This window comes from Alligator mississippiensis, chromosome 9 (assembly GCF_030867095.1).
Source record: "Alligator mississippiensis isolate rAllMis1 chromosome 9, rAllMis1, whole genome shotgun sequence".
In the NCBI taxonomy this organism is placed as follows: domain Eukaryota; kingdom Metazoa; phylum Chordata; order Crocodylia; family Alligatoridae; genus Alligator; species Alligator mississippiensis.
In genome coordinates, this window is record NC_081832.1 from 4,707,941 (window position 1) to 4,725,506 (window position 17,566).

At 39.5% G+C, this 17,566-nt stretch overlaps 1 protein-coding gene and 1 long non-coding RNA gene across 3 annotated transcripts in view; both read left to right on the forward strand.

Annotated features, from left to right (window-relative positions):
- The first annotated feature begins 253 nt into the window (after nucleotides 1-253).
- LOC132243420 (uncharacterized) lies at nucleotides 254-2,714 on the forward strand. The gene is made up of 3 exons (XR_009454997.1): nucleotides 254-333; nucleotides 1,132-1,287; nucleotides 2,600-2,714. It is a non-coding gene; the product is annotated as an uncharacterized LOC132243420 (long non-coding RNA).
- Nucleotides 2,715-5,856: 3,142 nt separating this feature from the next.
- Nucleotides 5,857-17,566, forward strand: part of DIDO1 (death inducer-obliterator 1) — a 74,617-nt gene continuing 62,907 nt past the window's right edge. Inside the window, exon 1 of one of the 2 annotated variants that reach the window (XM_014609586.3) lies at nucleotides 5,857-5,957. The gene's annotated coding sequence lies outside the window, so the exon portion shown is untranslated. The remainder of the gene's footprint in view (nucleotides 5,958-17,566) is intronic. The other variant, XM_059713206.1, reaches the window with a different exon arrangement.

The window sequence follows — 17,566 nt, forward strand, 5'->3', positions numbered from 1 at the left end:
TGCTTCTGACTCCTAAGCACTTTTTTCTTTAATGCATTTCTTTTAGCCTGAACTACTGAACACATTCTCGTCTTCAAACACTCCAGCCTTCAAGGATGTGACTTCACCCCTTAGTGAAGCACTATTCACAAAATAGTGCTTTTGGCAACAGCACTGTATTTGAAGCTCCTCCCTAAAAGGTGGAGCTTCCCAGGAGATTTGCATATAAGTGAGGAGTAGTGGGGAGGTCCATGCCCTAGGAGCATTTTCTGAGTCTAGTATAGGGAGAGTCACACCCCAAACAGAGGGAAAGGAGGAGGAGGGTGGTGTAATATGCTTCAAGCTCAACTACAGGTAAAAGGAGTAAGAGTTATAAAAGCATCTAAATCACTTTAAAAAACTGAACAAACTAAGGCAAGTTTGGCCAGGTGTATGCAGTATATTGGTTTAAAATTTTTGATACCTGCTTTTTCCAGAATTTCAGACAAACTGCCAAATATAACAAGAATTTGTTCATTTTTCCTTCCTTATATGCACTGCAAATGGCAATAAAATTGAGATTAAAGTATTGTTGGGCTATGGCTATTATTTATAGTATTAGACTGGTGCTTCACAGTACTATTTTGAGAGTGAAAAATAGTGCTTTTGGCAATAGCACTGTATTTGAAGGTTTAGTGTCTCTGTTTTTGGTCAGACTTAAGCCTATTGCTGTGTTTCAGCTTTTATTATGAGTAAAACACTAGGGAATTGCAATGAAAACAGTTTGAATGTTATCTGATAAAACAACATCTTAATGATTTTGTAAAGGCTAGTACTGTGAACTTTTAACATTTATTTTTAACTTGGGGTTAACGCTGGACCCCGATGTTTGTTTTAAGTCTTTCACTTGCCAGGTGAAAACATTGTACCTAGTATGCATAACTTTTAAAATAAGCATCAACGATTCAAATAATTAATTCATCTGTTTTAGTTTATATTTGCTTTTTGTCTGAATTTTAGACCCTTCTCCTCTACTGCTAGCCTGGCTTATAAAGAAAATCCTGCATGATTGAGGGTGTTGCCTAAAGCAATTCAGGGTCTTCCCAGTTACCAGGTATAATAAATAAGGTGTCTGAGTAATCAACATCTTCATTCTTTTCTGTCTTCTCTCAGGTTGATGGGTGCTGAACTACCCAATGTGTAACACCTGCTGGCTTCTCTAGTGACCTCTGTACTCGGTGGGGTATCCAGGCTCTCAAGTGCTGCAGGGGCTGGAGCGCTCAGATTTACAAGCTCTGAGCTATAACACGCACAGGATTTGGAAGGGAGGTGAGTGGCTAGCCATTAAGTTTTTGATTAAAGTGTGTGAAAGACTTTTTTGAGAGATTAAATCCTACAAAAAAAAAATGAAGCTGTGAAGTAGAGGTGCCTGGAAACCAAGGAGGGGCAATGGCAAACGTTTCCTGTCTCATTCCTCTTTCATCTCCACATGCTAAACACCTGTTACACTTTAGGATGAGTGCCCAGTGCCCACACCCATGATATTTTCACCACCCTATCTGTCAAAAGTCTGTTGTACATCTGGGGAAAAAGCCTTAAAATGCTAACCTGTAACTGTGGGGTTAGATGGGACTGCATGGAAACAAGCCCAGTGCTTGTGTTCTGGAGGCTACTTCAAATTGACTATGTACTTCCCACCTGGAAAGCAAGAAATTGGACCTAATGATATTATCCATGTCTCTCCATTTACTTGCATCCTTCAGAAACCTGAGATCTGTAAGGCGAGTCATTAGTCTTTTATTAATTCAAACAGCTGGGACCTTGAAGGGACTTGAGTAATGTAATCCATTTCAAAGTGCTGGAAGAACGCAGTGCGGTATGAAAAATTTTAGCCTTTTTGTGAATTTGGTCCAGCAAAAGGAAATGTCTAACTTTTTTTTACTAAGCCTCCCTGCGCATTAGTGGCACTGGGTATTAAAAGAGGCACATGGGGTCAAATAGAGCCAAAAGAAATAACATCCCTGAAAAAATCTATTAAAATCCTTGTTAAACACCACATGTAGTGAGTAGATTTGCTAAAATTCCTTGTTGATTTTTCCACCCCCCAAAAAAAACAAAGCTGTTTTGCTTACATGAAAAGCATTACAATGAGCATAAAATATTTTGTGTGTGTGTGACTCTAGTGCTTGTGAAACGTGGTGATTCAAGTCTAGGTCTTGGATAATCCAATGCTGGAAAAACTTGCAGAGTCTCATATTCATGAGAGGTGTTGGACTGATTATCTGCAGAGAAAAAGAACTTTGCCCACAGAACAGGTAAAGAACGAATATAATATGTGCTATCCCAGTGTCCCCACGATCTATTTAGCAAAGTACAGAGAGGAACCATCTATCAGACACCCCTCAGAGATGAGCTTGTTCCTTCTCCATTACTGTTGTCCCCAGCCTCTGCCTGACTTCCCAACAGCCAAATGCCTTTCCAGAGCCTGCTGTAATGCTCCCCTGCCAGGAGAGACAGGGAGGTGTTGAGCCTAACTCCCTGTTTCAGGGCTCCAGAATTATAGGAACACCAAAAATATGGGGCTATTTTGGTGGGGGAAAAAATGGACTTGCATGATCACATTACCATTTCTTCCTTTCAGTGCACCTGCTGCCCAGAGCTGAAAGTGCCGTTCATAGGAGTAAGCAGAGTGAAAGGTCCACGCCTGTTGTTGGTAACTGTGCTATAACAGTAGGTAAAAGTCAAAGCCTCATTGCTCTAGACTCTGTACAAATGCAAGGGTCTGGAGAACAAAAGCAGGTGGGGACTTCCTTCATGTCAGCTGCTCTGTTGGATTTGGATGCATTTTGGATCCATTGGATTTGCAACCATTTGGATGCAGCTCTTGCCCTTCAGTAAGCAAAAGCTAAATTGTGGTCGCTCGGCCCCATTTCATTGAGGTAAGCTGTCCCAACCATGCTATTAGTCCAAGAAAACGCATCACCCCAAAAATCTGCCTCTTACTCCAGTTTAGCTTTTGCTCACTGGGGAGTGAGAGCAGGGACTCGAACAGATATTGCAGAGCAGCTGATGTGCAGTAAGTACCAGCCCCCTTTTTAACTTGCTCTGAGTTGTTACTTAGGTTGTGTCCATTTGAGTACGCACCATTGCCAAGAGTCTGTATTTTAGAAGATGAATGCTCTAGACAGAGACAAGACAAGGCAAGGAGCTGATAAACTGTCACAGCCCATCAGGGTACGTGTCTACTGCCTCCAGTGATTCCATACCTGTTGCCAAGAAGCAAGCCTTGCCTACTTATTCCAACTGCTCAAGAGTCACTTGCCAGAACACTTTGTATAGTTGCTTTTTGGCATGTGCTCAGGACCTCAGGCTGTGGCATGCTCCTGAGAGTACCTGGCTCTCTTATGACAGTATGGGATTAGGAGTGAGCGGACAAGTCTTGCTTCTCTGTCAGTGAAGGCTAGATCGAGGTACCCTTGGTTGCCTAATAATCAGCGAACTCCTTTTGTAGGCATCAGGTTGGTTGCAAACATAACTGGCTTGAATATAAATAAAGCATCTGCTAAATTCAGTGGGTGTGACAAATGAACAGCAATACATTGAAGGGGCACTAGTAGGTGAATAATGTAATTGAAATGCAATTACTAGAAGGGCATAAGGTTTTCGGTATGGCATGAATTGTTTTGTAGTAGTCTTCTATGGGATGCCCATCTTTAATTTCTTGCTATGCAAGCTACCTATCCATAAAATGCTGAATTGGTATAGTTCATGCTTCATTCCAGGGTTTATATTGTAGCTAAATTTGGTTTAATAAAGCTTTTTAGTGTTTTTTTTTTTTTCTTCTCCCAAATAAGACTTGGTTTACTAAAGCTGTTTCTAGCTATACTCAGAATTTAAATGCTGCTCTCTGCTTCTAATGTCTTGTATTTTTGTACAGGGATCTTCAAGACCTTAAAAATCATTCATGAATTAAACCTAACAACACCCTGGAGACAGGTAAGTATTACCATGTTGTTTTCCAGGTGGAGAAACAGGATGATTTACCATAGTTAACATCATGCAAGGAAGTTATTGGTCGACAGGAAAAGTTGGAGCTCCTGCTTTTCTAACATTCAGTCCTGGGTTTTTACCACCACAGCAAGTTCCTTTTGAGCATTGCTTAAAGTGGGCATTTTTACAATGTCAGTGCAGAGCATGCGTTTCATATTCCTAAAGAGTTCTGATCTGTTTTCAGCCCTTAAAATCTGTTAAGTTCTGCATGTGCATGGAACCCACTGAAATCACTGGGGTGCTCTGCGTCGGCCCACTCCCATGAAGTAGCTTGCAAAAATAAGACCTTGCTGGATTTATCGGACGTTGTGTATTGACGTGTGGCCGGGACTTGCATTGCCTGATGGCTATTCATACTCTGGTGGCTTCTGACTGGCTGCAAAACATCAGTGGTTGGAATTGCTAATACCGCCAACATTGCCCCTAAGAATAAAGAACGCTGGCAATCGGAACCAACTCCCCGCTAGAAAAGCCTCGTCTGTTAATGGCAGAGTTCATTTATTTATTATTCGAGCTGTATTTTTAGGTTATTTTTAACTGTGCATTTGGGTGATAAGTTAGCCCTGGGTCCAATTAGCCTTGAACTGGGATGCCTCTGCAAAGAAGAACTAGTGCTGGACCCAGGGAGAGCTGCAGCGGGGATTGCTCCATCCTTGGAAGTGCAGGGGCAGGTACATCAGGCTGGAAACCAGGTAACAAGAAAAGAAACAAGGTTGTTAGTTGTAGCCGTGTTGGTCTAAGGACATAAGTAGACCAGGGTCTTTGGGTTAATGTGAGATCTTTTATTAGACCAACTAAATAGCTGGTAAAATTGTTCTTTGCAAGCTTTCAGGCTCAAACACCCTTCTTCGGGCAAATAAATGAAAAGAAATAAGGGATGGATTTGGTAGCTGTGTTGGTCTGAGACTAAAAGAAATGCAAAACTCTAAAAATCTTGGTTTAGAGATGATACCTTTTTATGAGACCAACTGAGCAACTGCAAAAATAAATAAATAAATAAATAAGTAAAATTCCAAGTAAATAAAGTATATAAATAACTTATTTATATGTATTCAAGTTAACGTGAATTTAAATATTTAAATTCATATTAAATATAATTATATATAATTCTCTATAACCATAAATAAATTATATGAATTATTTACATTTAAGTTAATATGAATTTAAATACAATGATCTATAAATATAAATAAATTATATAAATATAAATAAATTACCTATATAAGTTGCATTTAAATTAAATAGATTTAAATATATAAATTCAATTTAAATTGTATATAACCAGCTGAGAAACTGCAAAAAAATATATTAAATATCAAATTTTATATGAATTATATTATATTTAATTTATATTATATAAACTAATATATATTAATTGTGTGGGGGGTTGGTTTTTTGGGTGTTTTTTTTTTTGCAGTTTCTCAGTTGGTCTAACAAAAGGTATCATCTCTGAACCAAGAGTTGCGTTTCTGAAAAGAAATAAAAGCATCAAGTCAAGAGCCACCCATCACGCCATGCGGCTGGCTGCCAGCTGCTGCTTCCCTGCCCTGCTACCGTAATGCCTTACCGTAATCGAAGTGTAGAAGCGCCCTAGAAGGAGCTGGCGGGAAGCGAAGATTGCGGCCTGCTCCCGCCTCCTCCTTGGAGCTGCCCAATGGGGGAGCGCGCTCTCGCGCCCCCTGGCGGCCGGCCCCGCACTCCCGCGCCCAGCGCTGCGGCGGGTGGCAGGAGGCAGCCTGCAGCCCCGCTCCCGCGAGTCCTCCACGAGCAGCGTGCCACGGAGAGAGCGGCGCGGCGGGCGGTGGACGCTCTAGCCCGCCGCGGCCGCCATGTCAGTCTCGCTGGTAGCGGCCCCCGCCCTGCGCTGAGGAGGAAATGGCGGCTGGGCTCGGCTGAGACCTGCGGCGGCGGCTGGATTCGCCCCCGTCCCCCCCACGCCCTCCGCACGGGTGAGTGCGGGAGGCAGCGGGGGAGGGAGGAGGGGGAGAGCCGCGGGGGGGGGCGCTCGGAGGCGACGCGGGCGAGGCGGCGACTGCGGCCTAGGCCTGGAGGATCGGCGAGAAAATGGAGGCGGGCGGGCGAGTCGGGGTAGGCCGCGCGGCCTGGGGACGGGGACGGGCCCCTCCAGGACGGAGTCACAATCCCGCTGACGTCATGGCGCTCCGTGACGTCACGCCCCGTCTCCCCCTCTTTTTGTCCCGCGCAACGGCCGCCAACGGGCTGGGTACGGGGGGGGGGGGCTCAGCGGCATGCGGCCTCGGGCACGGCTGGGTGGTGTTTACAGTGGGGGACGGGGAGGGGGGAGATGTAGGCTTCCCCCTCCCCAGGGGCCGCTCATTTTTGGGGTCTCCTAGGCAGACCAGGGTCTCTGGGTAAATGCAATTTTTTTTTGTTATTTATCAATTCAGTGGTGGGGGTGGGGGGGATTAATCCCCGGGAAGTGTTTGGGCACTATGCCCTTCTTCAGTTGCAGGGAGAGCCCGCGAGTCCTCCTGGGGGGGGGGTTGTAACCGCATCGGGCTAAGGACATAGGTAAGGACAGGGTCCTTTGGAGTAAATCCGATATCTTTGTATAGACCAGCTCCAATCGCTGGACAAAATAAAAAAAAAAAAATCTTTGCGAGCTTTCGGGTGTAAAGACACCTCGGTGGTCTGAATGTAAACGAGCAATTCGGAGCGCTTCGGATCAGCGGAGCGACGCTGAGAGCTGTAACTATTAACGCTTTCTCGGACAAGCCCGAAACAGCCAAATCCATCAGGATCCGGGGACTCGCAAAGGAGAGACGGAGTTTGCAACGAAAAGGTGCAAACACGTCCCTGAGGTATTTTATTACCTGAAAGCTTGCTGAGAATTTTTCCGACTCAAATAGTTGGGGAAATTCTTCTTTGCGAGCTTCCGGGTATAAATAAATCCCTGGGGTATTTATACCTGGAAGCTCGCAAAGAAGAATTTTCCCAACTGTTTGAGTAACTCCTCCTATGCCTCCCGTCAGATTGAACTGGCATCGCTTGAAGATGAAAAGCGTCCTGTAGCATTCAAAGGACGTTTTATTTACTTATTTTTTTGCAAGCTGAGAGTCGTTTCTGTAACGCCGGGGATAGCGCGCTCTTTCCTTGGGGGTTCTGCCTGCGTTCTCTTGGCTTTGAAGTATTTCTTTGTGGGAGGTGGGAGGAGAGCTGCCCTCCTTTTGGCATCACCTTTTTCACTGCAAGATTTTTTGTCTCCATGATTCCCCAGATCCTGATGGATTTAGTTGTCTTTTGCTTTTCCAAGAAAACCTTAATAGTTATAGCTTTTACCGCTTAAATCAACAATGGTTCTGTTGATCTGAATTGCTTGTTTGCATTTGACCACCAAATTGTGTCATTTATTTATTTTTAAAAGGACGTTGTCCTTTATTGCCTGTTTTAGGAACAGGTCATGTAAGCAGTCACTTGAACTAGTTTGCGCTACGCAACATCTCCAATTATGTTTTTTAGTTTCTTGACTTCCTTGCAAATTAATTAGCTGTATAAACAGTTGAACTGTTGAGGAAAAATATAAAGCTGAAAAAATGCATGTAGTTATAAATGGAGGGTTGTATGCCAACTGTAGTAGCTGTTATAGGTCATGTTAAAAAATTTGATCATGTAAAAGAGTAGTAAGAGACTGACCATTGGATCTTCCTGTAAGATCTTGTTTAACAAATTTGCTGGTATGCTCAAAACACCTTTTTGGGCTTAGTCTTTTAGGTGGTTTTTGTTTTGTTTTTGTTTTTTGAGAGTTTAGAAATGCACTGCATTGAAAAGGGCTTTCCTTCATTTTTGCTCCAAACTGAAAGTTTTTGTTAACCTTCAAATAACCTAATTATTTGTCAAAAGCCATGTAATGGACTTGGAAGAGAGCAGGATTAGAGCTTTGAATCCTTTTTTCAGAAAAGTGTTTAAGGTTTTGAAGTATAGAGGGACACAGAAGAAGCAAAGTATTCTGCCTTGGCAAACAGATTTACTTTGGTTTGTCATGAAGTTTAAATTTCAGAATGTAGACCCTGATCTGCCAGTTTTTAAGATGTAGTTAATATGTAAATAATATGATGATTATTTCACACTTTTTAAATCTTCAAATAATACAGATGGGGGTGAGACAATGTCTTGTCTCGTGAGTTCCTTTTGCTTTAAACAAAAGTAATGCAAGTGAAGCAGTTTGAGTCCAAAGCGTTACATAAGGACTTAGAGCTTGCAGGTCTTAATTTTAATAAAAAGCTAAAGGAAGTTATGGGAGAACTTTCCAGAGGAATGACTGTTTACTCTTCCTATCGTACGCTCTTTATATTCTCCCTCTTTTTTTTTTTTTCAGTTAAGTATTACAAGCTTTCACCACAATTTCTGAAACTTTTTTTCTCTTTTTGGCTGGGGGCAGGGACAGGCAGAGGCTTTCTTTCTTTAATTCTAGCTAGGCTTGACTGACCTCCTTCCTCTTCTCCCCCAGTAAAATTTCCAACTAATACATGCAGTGGTGGCAAAGGTAGTGTTAGGTTACTGGTGGCTTTCTTCACTAACACTTCCACTGTTTTACCACTAGTAGAACAGTAAGGAGGAATTTAAAGGGAAGGGATCTAATGTAGGTGAGGCTTGTCTGACTTCCAGTATAACGCTATCTGGGTAGCTGTTTGTGTGTCTTTTGGAGTCCCTGACCTCAATTAGTAATGGTTGAAATCTAGTATCAGATACTATGTCAGGTTACATGTAATATCTGTTCAGCAGTAAATATAAACTCAGTGGGCACGTCTACACATTTATTAATGCACTTTTAATAATGCACATTAATTTAGTACATCATATTAATGTGCATTAAGCTGTGCTGATGATCAGTAGCACAAGCACATGCTTTTTTAGTGATGCTTAATGCACAGTAGCTTATTCACTGAATTTTCCTCATTTGCTATAGATTTAATTATGATTATTATTATTACTGTTATTAATGCCATTTATCAGTAGTAATATTATTATTATTATTATTGGAGTCTAGCAGTATCTAGCAGTTGGATTCCTGGGTTCATAAATTTAAATAGAGAATTCCTGCTGTATTAAGGTTACTGAATGACATTCAGGTGCAGATTAGGTAATTTGCTGATAGTAATACTTTATGAAGAAAACAGGATTTCCGTGTTGTTTATTTATCAGACTTTAACCACGCTTCTGGTTTTTTATACAGATGTTTTGTCCCTTTTTGGAGTGACCCAATCAGGCAACTGATTTCATTTTCATTTCTCTGTGTAAATGTGCAAGATAAGTCTTTTCCCACTGAGATTTAAACTACTTTTCTTTTCAGAAGTTTATTGTGGAAGGAATCTTTGATGGGAGGGTGGGGAAAAGTCTTTTTCCCCTTTGGCAGTGATAAAAGCTTGACACACAGCAAGCTAATGATTAGGAAATAACCCCCCTTCCCCCCCCCCCCCCCCCCCCAACACTGCTTTTGTCACAGCCTTCCAATTGCCAGAAGCAATTTATTTGTTTCTGTTATGGAATTTGGGATATGGGAGACTGATTTGTAAAGTTGCTGTGGAATGCGTGTTAGTTTCAGCTCCATCCTTAGATGTGGCTCTTGCTAACTGGTACCTTTATCCTCTTTTAATTTGAAGAGCTTTACAAGTTTGGCTGTAAAATTCACATATGGTCAATTTAATGTACTTGTACTTGCTACAGAACTTTTGCTTCAGAAAAATTAAATCTGCAAGTATTTAAGTATCTTGCATATTCTGATTTATAAAAGAAAAATCAATGTGAAAATATTTGTTATTAGAGTCTGAAAGATCATTTAAACAATGTACAGCTAGATACGTACATTTCTAATTTTATATGCTTTTAGCATCAGACCTGCATTTATCAAAAGATAGGATAAAATGTAAATTAGTTTTTAATAAGCTCCAGTTCTACAGAATAGAAACCATTGGAAATATATGATGCATTTATTAGAAGTATTTTCAAGACCAAAAACCCTTCTTGAAATGTCATAATTGCAAGTTCCAAGGATGTCCAGTAGTCAAAAGAACATAATCCCTAAGAGCAGTTTCATGGACGTACACCAATGTCCATATACATCAATCAGTTAATGTGAAATTACTATTTAAAGCAGTTAGTATTATAAGAATAAAAGGAGACAATGTAATTAAATTACAGCTTGCCAAATCTATAGTTGTTTAATAAATGTTTTGCAATTTGCAAAAGTTTGAGCATATGAAATTTATTTTATGAGGTGTAATTGTTAGCCGTGTGAAATATATATTAAAAAAAAAACACTCTGGGGTTTTTAACGTGATAATATTGCAAATATAAGGAAAACATTTTAGTCATTAGAACTTGTGTAATATTTTCCATGTCTAGGATGTCTAACTACTTCAGTAAAATGGGGTTCAATATTAAAATTTCTGTGGCAGGGCCATGAACATGAAGTTTCTTAATCATAATATAACATTTCTTTATGGCCAGTTAAAACAATGCAAACCCTGAACTTTTAAAGGTGATAATTTGATCAAGCAACTTAAAGATTCCTCTATAAACCAAAGCTACAAGCAAATACTGAGTGATAACTGTTACATGAGTTAGTAATAAAACTCCTTTTAGCATGGTAAAGGACCACAGTTCTAATGGGCAGTAGTGTTTTTCCTTAGTTTATGTTCGTTAATTGTAAATGGCACTAATTAATCCAGTCACATGCCCATTTATTTTACTGTTTACATTTTTTTAAAAAAATCAGTCATTCTTAAAGAGGAGTTTTGGCAGGTAGTATTAGCTCTAATTCATATGAAAAATTAAGGCCATATCTACACTACAGATGTATTAATTATACAGGTATACGGATGAATGCAGGTATACAGGCAGAGTGGTCCTAGTTTAGATGCAGTTACAGTGGCCAGTTTTAATTTGGTTAGTCCATTGTCAATGTTTACATGCAAGACAATTGTAAATGAGCATAATTGGAAAAATAGTTTATAAATATGTGTTGTGTATTATTAAATACTGAAATTGGTCATCTGAAGTCTTGCATTTTCATCAGTAACAGACTGCAGAGGCTTGCAGAAAGGATATTTTCCATCCAACAATGTAACACTTCCTGGAAGACTCCCCTTTTTGATCATTTGAAACTGCCACAATGTTTTTCTGCTAACAAAATATTATCGAGTGCTTAACACCAGGACCTCCAGTGGAATGGGGAAGTAGTTGTTTGCAGTGTAGTAGTGGGCTTAGGCCTTCGTTTGCAGAGGGAAAGGAAGGGAATGGAGTAATTTTTGCTTGCAACTGCTATCTCCAATATACTGTTGCAATACCTTGACCTTTCAGTTTGCTAACACATATTAAATGAGTGTAGCAGTCCTCTTAGTGCTGAAGAGATGATTTTCTTAATCAGCATTTTGAAGACATTTAGAGAGACCAAACTTTATGGATCCAGTTTTAAATTTTCAGCAGATATTGAAATTGGGGGGAAAAATCTAAAGTTGAATTGTTTTTGTTATTTGTAACTGGACTTTTTTTCTTATTAATACAAACAAATAAAATGACTGTAATTGATAACTTAAGCCCGCTCTTTTTGTTGGCTGGGTCCATTTCAGAGATGGTCAGACTTCAGTAATTTGTTTCAAAATCTTTCCCTTAAGGTGTGTTTCTCTAAGTGTACATGTAGCATTGTGTAAATGCAAACCAGTGAAAATAATTAAACCAGTCCTTATTCTGCCCTTTCCTGACACTTATACAGATCCAATGACCCACTTTCCATTCCCTCCTTTCAAAAGTGGTTTATCTGTACCCCCAGCATTTACCGAGTTTTTCATAGGAGACCTGATTCCTAGTGCTTCATTTAAGGAGGCATGAATTTCTAAATAAATCTGAATAAAAAAAATGCATTAAAGTTTAGGTATAAATTAAGTTTAATAATTGATTAATTATTTGCTAAAAGCAAGACAACAAATAATTCGTACCATTTTGTGCTGTGGAATAACAGAATGGGAGTTGGCAAATCAGGATGTATGCTCATTTGCATATGTGTTTTGGTTGGTGGTGGTCTATATGAGTGTGTTATTTTTTTTAGTACATAGTAGACATGTAACTATTACATTATTATTATTTATTTTATTTTTTTATGGAGGAGAAAAATAACCTGCAGAAATTCAAGCATTTTCCAGCTCCCTACCTTGACCTGTATCACCTGTATGACAGGTATCTCAGTAGATAGAACCTGTCCAGGACATCATAGATGATATAGTTAATGTAACTGTTACTTCTGTTTCAACCAAAAGGAACATACAGAGAGGAAAATATTTTGCCTCTAGCCAGCAAGTGTCTTGGACGGGCCATCAAACATATTAAAGTTTCATAAATTCAAACGTCTTCTAACTCATGACCAGACTCATTATATTGATTCAACCGCAAAAGACTCAAGGGCTTCATTAGATCCAACTTGCTAAATTCCCCGGCAGCACTTCACCGGCAGGATAAGTATTTGAGGATCTGGTGAACAGACATCTAAGATGAGGTTGCCATACAGATATTTTTTTCCTGAAATGCTGTACCATGTAGAGGAGTGAAATGGAAACTTGGGCTGATGGCAGGATGCGGTTTATAAGCCAAGGGAATCTTTTCCTCTCAAAGAAGCCATCCCAGGGTAGCAAAGCTTTTAATTAATTTAGAGGGTGTAATGCCTACATCAGAACAAAAGACCAAATGAAGAACTGCCATCCCACTTTGAAAAGATTGTGCATGTATGAGAAATCTTTCCAAACAACCTGAATTTGCTCTGCCTGTACAAGCCAATTAGTAGACTACCATTACTCTTCATGTTCAGTATGTTCACTCACGGCATTTTGGAAGCCCTAAAGAGGTCTCGAGCCAAGACCTGTGAATTTGACCATGCCCTTTCCTGGCTTCTGAAAGAATTTGTGGCTTCACTTTTTTAAAACATCATAATATTCAGCACCTCATTCAGGAAAGGAACCTTTTCATTCTTTTCTTCCAAGGCACAACATCAAAGATACCCACCCATGATGTATATAGTTCTAGCAAACTAATGCCTAGTGTTAGACCTTCTGTTCCTGAGCAATTCCATGGTGACAGAAAAAGGTCAACTGCAAGGCCGTATAATTGAAGCTAAAATCCTAGATCTCACATATTCTAGATTCATAGCAAAATGTTGAGCTGAAACTACTTCAGTTGCACTGAGGGATACTTTTAATGGATAAAAGGCAGAAATCCAATCCTTTTGCTTCTGGTGCTCTTCAGTATTTAACATGATTGGCAACAGGATGCTGCAGCCTTGCTGGAGTGTTGAGTCAGTGGTTTTGAGTTCATTCTGAGGTTGTGTGCTCAGTGAGTTGATTTGGGAAACTTCACCTCTGCTTCCAGACCATTCATCTGTGAAGTCCTTCAACCATCAGTTTTCTCTTCTGTGCCTTTCAGCACTTCTTTGCAGTCAGTTGGTGAATTTATCAATCTGTAGGGGCTGAAGTGTGGTTTAGGATGCAAATGACTGACACCGTCTAGCCTCATGCAGGATTTTGTCACAGTGGTCCAGGGCTTGAACAGGATCAACTTGTGCATGAAGAACAGCTAGTTGAATCTGAGCAAGACAGAGGTTAAACTTATGAGCAGAAACCAGAACAAACATTTTAAAGAGTTTACAGTTGAGTTGCAGTTTATTTTGGTTTAGGATCCATAGTTGGTCAGTTTAGTCAATAGTCTATGAGGGCATCTAGATTCCTAGCTGACACTACACCCTCTCATAACAGAGGAGTTGATAAGAGAACAAACCAGAGATAAATGTTGAGTTTTTTTGCTTAATGCAGTGGCTGGTGCTCAAATAAATACAAAGGTCATGATATGAGAGCTTGAGTAGCATATTACAGGTTGACACGTTGAAAACAAATGTAAAAACATCTTATTGGATCTGTTTCCAAACAGAGACATATATGCAGGCATACACCACATCCATTTAAATATTTGGCCATGTAAAGTTTGACAGCTGGGATTAATTTTGAGGACAAGAAGTAATTAATGATCTTTGTTCCTAAACTTTTAAAGAACAAGAGGAGATATCATCATTCATTAACAGCAACAAAGGAGTTACCTGATCAATCCAGTAATGTAATGTTTTTCTTCCTACTTGTTCAGAATCCATGAAGAAAATCTCAGTGTTTTATATTCATATTTCTGCTTTCTTTTAAAAAGTGCAGTCTTTATTGATCTCACTTTGAAAATATTTTTCAACCCCCAAAGGCAGGCAGAAAAATTCTTGAGGTAATTACACTGTGAATAAATTGTGAAGGTGGATTTATTAAGCATATATTATGCACATGTTAAAAGATTTTTGTTCCTCTTGGTTTTATTTTCTCACTGGATATACTGAAGTTACAGGTATTTCTAAAAACTGTTCTATTCTGAAAATGTTCCCTTTATCCGTTGATAAATATAAATAGCTGTTTGCAGGTATTAAGGTGAAAGTGTTTTTCTTTAAGCTTGGTACTGGGAGAGGAAGAGCTGCATTAAGGGTTTAAGAAATAGCTCCTTGGTTTACTAGTTTGCTCTCTCTCTCTTCACTCTCTCCATGTGCTCAATTCTACCTTTCTGTGCTTGTTTTGACATACCACACCTTAGTGAAGTTTACATGTTTTAATCAGAGTTCACGTATTTACCTCTGCAGGGTGTATAGAATGATAAATGTTGAGAAGTTGACTTTAGTAAAATTATTCATGTTTACAGGTGCATGAATGCAGTGTTGGATCTGGGCTTTAATCTGACAGTTAAAATTTTGCATTTCCAACCTTCCAACGCTACCATTCTTCATTGGCATTGTTCCATTTGTGTAATACTGGAATACCATGTTGCCAAATTTTACTATTTCATAAGATTGTTACACTGTGGATACAGGAATCTCCAGATATCTGTTTGCAGTGTTAGAGGTCATCACCTAATGTATTATTAGTGTTTCTATTCCAGATTTTCTTTCCAGAAAGAAACTTTGAGGGTTTTAATCTCAGATATGTTTGGACTGTTTGCTGTATTTTGAAGTATGACATTTTTATAATTGGTATTTTATTAAGTTATTTGAATGATTGTTCTGAAAATAGGTCCTTTTGGGAAAAGATGCAAGAAACTAACCTTTTCAGTCTTGTGGCTTTAAAGAAGGTAGTCTGTTGTGATACATTTTGCATTTTGAGTATTAGATTAAAGCATAGCATATTTACATAGAGGGGGTTCTGAATACATGCACTTGTGATGCTTTTTAGTCAATGAAATGAAGATTGAGGTATTTGAGGATGGAATTATCTGCAAGTTTTCCTTTGTTTTGGTGGTAGTGATACAGAGGCTGAATGAACTGTGTACAACAGGCATAATATTAAATTTGAATTTCCAGGGACAGGGGTGGTATATGTAATAAAAAAAGTTAAAGGGCTATTCCCTTAAGTATAATTGATAGCTCTTCCTGGAAGAGCTGGGGATTTCCATAGGAAGGATGTAAGCTGGGAGGTTCCTGTGTCGGCGCATGATGAGATGCATTAGTCTTGCCACTCTGGCTATACCTGTATAATAGTATACTAATGTTACTATTTGTGAAAGATGCAATTAGCAGAAAGGCTTGGAATGGGCATATATTGAATGCAGGCTGTTCAAGTGAAGGAAGCAATTGATTGTAGATATATACACAGCATAACTGGGGATATGGGGGGGTGACCTGGGCAGCAGCCCAGCACTGCATCTGTGGGGATGTGCAAGAATAGCTGCAAATGCAATGGCAGCTGATCTCACTCCTGTCATTGGCACTGGCTGGTGGTGCTGCCCTGGGCGTTGTATGGTTGCCCAGGGCATGGAGCTATCTGGCGGCATCTCTGGATATACATTGAGTTCTGGAGGGTCTTCCAGAAGCTTTTCCTCCTAGTTACAGAATCCTGGAGTTTCTTTGCATCAGATGGTCTTGGTCTTGAGTTCCAGCCATACAAAAATGCAGTTTATGGTTGCTGCAGCATTCAAAGGAATGATTAATTCTATTCTTGTCAGTAGGCACACGTGCATGTTCCTGAAAGCTGTTGCCAGTTGGAGACCAGTAGAGCAACTTGTGCTTCCTACTTGGAATTTAAGTGTCAAGGGGTTTGTCAGCTTTCCTATTAGATGGTGATGAGGGTTTAATTATATATGTTTCTGTTTAAAGACTTTTTTTGGTTCCCTTCATAGTAGGGGAATTGTTGTTGTATTTATCTACCTGGATATATTTGTGCTTTAAAAACTTTCCAGAACTCAGGGGAACAAGGACATTTCCTTCCCATTAAAAGGAGAAAATTGCTCTGCATAAATTTGTTGCTTGGATGTCTTCAGGGTACTATCTCTTGTTTTTCAAAATACATTAAAGTAGTATTCCTCCCAGTTCAGATGAAAGAAAAACTACATTACTAGCAATTTGTGAAGTAGTTGCCAAAATGTTGACTCGCGCCTTTCTCAGGCATTGCAGCTTAGAACACCGCTGTCTTCAGGAGCATATTACAGGTGGCAGTTAGGGTATGCTTTTTAACTTGGGTGCTTGGGAGAACTCAAGTATCTGGACTATGTAGCAAATAAAAAATTAAAAAGGGAATTCTTTTGATATTGTTTTTGAGATTTTCTTAAATCTGTCCAGGTACCATTTTTGTGTGGGTAAAGAGACTGTTCTATATTCAGGTTGCTTTAGATTGTTCATATTATTACAGTTATTTTTTATTTTCATCAGCAAAAATATATTTTTCATTAATACTGGTTTCCGTATATTTTATTGAAGGAAACTAGACCCTAATTTGGGACAGGTTTGCCAAAAGTAGTTAATTGGTATGGTCATATCAGTAGTTCAATAAAATAGTTGTATTTGTAAGAACATTTTGTTTTTGAAGGTGGACTAAAGATGTGTGTTGCCATCCACGCATGACATGGGTTATAGTACAAATCTGAGGCAGGTTAAAAACTGTGAAGGCTGCTTTTTTACCCTCTAAGGATGTGGTGTAGTTAGGAAGACCTGTCATTGGGACATTTGGGAGAGAGGGGGCTTTCCTTTGGGGGGTGTTAAGGGAAGTGAGTCTCAGACTTCCCCTTTCATATTGAGATGCAGTTGAGGTTTAGGTTAAAGGCCACAGAATCCATCTGAAGTAAAACAGAAATGCGGTGGCTGCAACTTCCATTCTATAAAATGGAGTAGTGATGGTGCAGGCACCACAGTGCAGGCTCACACCTGGGACCTGCACCATTTTGTGGTATTTGTGCTTTTTTTTTTTTAAGGGAGAGAAGGTTGGCATCGTAGTAAACAATCGAGGGATTTTTTTCTCCCCACCTGTTCTGCACCCATGTACAGTCCAGTGGTTTAGGACTGGTGTTGATTAAATGAATCCCTGAGAAGAGATGCATTTTTCCTGTATTTATGAAACTGATTTGTGTTTCAAACAAGTTTTGATTATAACTAGCTTCTATCAACTTCTTCTTTTGTCAGTGATATCAGAGCTTGTACACTGAGCAAGACTGAGAAGTTTTTGAAAATGCTCTTATATACTTTCCATTAAAATGAAATTCTATA